This window comes from Trichechus manatus, unplaced genomic scaffold, assembly GCF_000243295.1.
Source record: "Trichechus manatus latirostris isolate Lorelei unplaced genomic scaffold, TriManLat1.0 scaffold00152, whole genome shotgun sequence".
Classification (NCBI taxonomy): domain Eukaryota; kingdom Metazoa; phylum Chordata; class Mammalia; order Sirenia; family Trichechidae; genus Trichechus; species Trichechus manatus.
This window is the reverse complement of record NW_004444088.1, coordinates 3,816,913-3,821,553: the sequence shown is the minus strand read 5'-3', so window position 1 is coordinate 3,821,553 and position 4,641 is coordinate 3,816,913.

The following is a 4,641-nucleotide window of genomic DNA, read 5'->3' as shown; positions in this document are numbered from 1 at the left end:
GTCCTATTCACCTCCCCAGAGGCTGGTAAGGATCCTTCGGACACTCTATCATCCATCTATCTTTTCATCTGAAATCATACTACGTAGAAGGTGCAGTGGGTAAGAAGAGCTCGGCTGCTAACCAAAAGGTCAGCAGTTCAAATATATGTAATTTAAAAATAAAGAGTAAAAAACTCTTCATAGCATCAATTTTGACTCCAGAATATTCTGTCAAGCAGATACTCCATGATTCCACCATTTCTGGCTACTTTAGACAGGGTGCTGCCCACCTTTTACAGAAAGCACTAGCCACCTGTCTTTTAGATTCTTTCCTCAAGATCAGCACCAGAAGTGGAATGAACGGTCAAAGTTGTACACATCTTCTTGATACATTTTACTAGAGAGCTTCCTAAAAAAGTTGCTACAATTTACACTCTGACAGCCGAGTGAAAGGGACTGTTTAACTGCACCCTCCTGTTTGATCTCTTCTTACTCTTTCCATCTTTCCCTCCCTTTGCTGCTTTGATAAGTGTTCTATCAAATCTCATTTTGTTTTACTACTTTGATCATTAACAAAGCAGCGTATTTCCCTGTGTGTTCAAGTTTTATTTCCTCTTCTGTAAATTCTTTTCTTAACCTTTGCTCATAGGCCTAAAAGAGTCAGCGTTTTTCTGATCCACTTGAATGAGCTCTCTACATTTAAAATCCTGCCATCATACTTTCTGTGAATATTGTTCTAACTTTGTTGTTTGTCGTTAAATTTCTTCAAGTTTTTTTTTTTTCTCCCAAAAGCTTTTGATTTTACCATGGGGCTTTCTTTTTCTTTCTTCACCGGTTTCATTTACAAATTCTTATCACTATTTTTCCCTCATGTTTATACTAATGATCTCTGGTAGATTTCATCCCTTACCATTTTTCCTTCAACCCGTTTTCTTTTTTAAATTCTCTTGCAGCAAGTCTTCATTTCAATCACCATTATTTTGTTTATATGCTTATCTAACATAGTAATTTCCTTATACTACAGGATGTGCAATTGCTGGGATGAATTCTTAAAATTGAATTTTCAAATGTGATTCTCATTTACTTGGTTGTTGATTACATGCCTTCTCATCTATATTTCAGTTAATAAAAAAACAGTTGCCATCGAGCTGACTCTGACTCACGGCAGCCCGTAGTGCATCGGACCAGAACGGTGGTCCACGTGGCAGCTGGTGGGGAGTAGCTCCACAGGGTTTTCAATGGCGGATTTTTCAAAAGACTGCCAGGGCTTTCTTCTGAGCTACCTCTGGGTGGACTTGAATATCCAAACTTTTGGTTAGCAGCAGAGCAAATTAACCATTTGCACCACCCACAGACTCCCCTTGGTTAATCCTTTCATCCTAATAGAAATATTTCTAAGTTTAAATAATAATAATATCTCTAATAAGCAGTTTTCCAAAATACTACACCTAGCCTCGTTAACGTATTTAACGTTACTACAAACGTGAGCCCACCAATGTCCCATGCAGTACTGTCCAACAGAACATTCCATGATGATGGAAATGGCCTGTGTCTGTACTGTCCAATGTGCTAACCACCAGACCCATGTAGCTATTGAGCAACTGAAACGTGGCTGGGGAGGCTGAGGGGCCAAACTCTGTATTTTATTTAATTTTAATTAAATGTAAATAACCACATGTGACTAGTGACTACTGTATTAGGCAATGCAGGATTAGACCTTCCAAGGGGCACTTTCCACTTTCCAGATCCCTTTTTAGGTGAACCTGACTAAGCTAATTAAGAAACAGAAATCATACCTGTGACTCTTTGCTGCACATCCAAGCCCCCATAACTATGCGTTTCTCACCTACCCAGCTCATTTTAAAAACCTAACGTTTTAGAGTTATTAGCTTACCTTTAATATTTATTTATTACCTTCATCGAGCTTACAATTAGGCTGTTTTCAGATTCAAGGATCCGCAAAAGCTCCTAATCTATCCCCTTTGCCTCCAGTACTATTTTTATTATACCATTTTAGTTACTGTGTTTGTTATTTTATTCTCAAGCTGTTGCAGGGGAGAAAGTACCTGAATTAACCCTAGCGACATACTACGAGAGTCTTGAAAGCTTTAAAATATAATGAGGCATCAGCACATGCTGTTCTGTAAGTGTCCCTGGGATTTCTTAACGCTAGTGTAAATTTCTGTTTGTTGTAGTTATGCCTGTTAATACGGGGGGAAAATGAGAGAGAGACAGGAGTTTGTAAGCAGTGTAAAAATTCCTCAGTGCTCACCATACTTACTAGGGTATAGAATTTTCCCTAAACCATCGTAGATATAAAGACTGTTAATCTGGCCCCCAGGATGTTAATGTATCGCGGAAAGCTGGATGGGAAGTAAACAAACCAAAAAAAAAAAAAAAAAAACCCGTTGCTGTCAAGTGAATTCCAACTCAGCGACCTATAGGACAGAGTAGAGAACTGCCCCATAGGGTTTCCAAGGTTGTGCTCTTTAGGGAAGCAGATTGCCACATCTTGTCTCCTGTAGAGCAGCCGATCTTTTGGCTGGCAGTCGAGCACTTAACCTTTGCATCATTCAAAAACATCCATTGCAGTCGAGTCAATTCCGATTCATAGAGACCCTATAGGACAGAGTAGAGCTGCCCCACAGGCAGGGATGGATTACCCAATAAGCAAGGTAAGCATGTGCTTACGGAATCAACAACATAGGGGCATCAGTTGTCCAAAGCAAAGACCCAGAGATGCCAAACAGACAAAACACAAGGAAAAGCGAACATCACAGTGGAAGGAAACTGGTAGGACACTAAATGAAATTGATACCAACTCCAGCGCATGAGAATGTGTCGGCTGGAAATAAAGTTCACCAAGTTGTTTAAGCTGTGAGGCCCTACCACTTCAATACCTTTGTTGACATGTTTCCTACGCTTCCCTCCCGTGTAATTGAAACTCCTTATCTCATCGGATGTCTTGGAAGTATACTATTTCTTTCCAATAAACAAGAAGTGGGGGTGGGCTGTCAAGTCTAATTCTTGCTACATTCATCCAACATGCAACTGGATCCAATAGGAATGGTTACCGGGCAAGGATGGACTATATTAATAGATAACAGGTCTCTAATCCATTTTGAGAGAACCCTCTTGTACACCTACGTCTGCTGATCCAGCACTTCCAGACAGGAGGACCAGCAATGCTATTTGGTAAACAACCAATGGGAACTCCAGCCTGAGGCAACTCGCAAAAGTGAGCGAATTCGAATAAGTTGACCCTTGCAACAAATTCAATCAAATTACTTTTTAACTGTATAACATTTACATACAGAGTTATGTCCTAAGTTTTGTAAACTATCATATTTATAATTTTAAGAAATATGTTTGCCTAAACATGGATGCAATCTAGCATGTGTTTGATATAATACTAACATGGGTAATAATTTAATGTAATACTAACATAGCAAATGCCCAAAAATACTGAAAATATTATTTATCTAACATGAAAAGTTTTAACTTATGTATCAAGTGAGTTCTGTTTTTCATTGTCTGTTGTTCCACTTTTGTGTTGAATAGTTGATATAGTCCCGTTTAAAAAGAAGTTACATCATGGATAGCTAAGACACACACACACACACACACACACGTGCATGTATATCTATGACTCACATATCCCATTCGAATGTGTGAGTGAGTAGAGGACGGGCACCACAGATGATCAGTGTTTAGGGCATTCACATCTTAATTCGGCCTTACCCCTAGGATTTTTCCCAGGCTGCCGACCTTTACGGAAGCAGACTACCACATCTTTCTCCCAAAGACTGGCTGGTGGTTTCCAACCACTGACCTTTCAGTTAGCAGCTGAGCACTTAACCATTGCACCACCAGGGCTCCTTCCAGTGGGAAGTAGCAGCCTCGATAATCTTTCATTTCTTTCACCGTGGATGCAGAGAATCTTGCTATGTTTTTTTGTCCTCCCTGTAAAAGCTAAGGTTGGAGTTACTTGTCCCATCACCTTCTACATATAAGCCCTACTCTCCCAGTGTCCAAGGTGGCTCCATCTAGCCACCCAGTCACAGGCATTACTGCCACCTGATGGCTGGCTCTCTCTTGCCACAGGGCAGGCAAAGCTGACTTCTGAGACCTTGGTCTAAACTGAAAATTCAAACGAAACCTAGTGTAAATGTTTTTGTTTCTTGATCTTTTCCAGAACTTAAGAGGAGACAAGAAAAGAAAAATGAAGAGGAACAGAGGACAAGCAGGGGGCATCACAAGAAAAATTAACAGCATCCTTGGATCTTTGTTAATTTACTGTGTTATACATAATAATCCACACATAGTCAAAAGGTTTTATTCTAGTTATCTCAAGTGTGTCCTTCAGAAATTTAGGACTATTTTTCTTATTCAATTCCTAGTGAAGACAAAAAATTAACTAGTTATGATCTTGGATATAAAAATAATGATCTTTGATGTTGTTTTCTAAATCTTTCTCATTAGGTCTTTAATACAGAGCTCCAACCACCATGCCATAGTCATTTCACCCATGTTGTTTCATGAGTTTTTTTTTTTTTTTTTTTTTTTTTAACACTAACCAATAACCGGTTGCTGTAGAGTCAATTCCAACTCATGGTAGAGTTGTGCTTCATAGGGTTTAGGGTTTTCAACAGCTAATTTTTT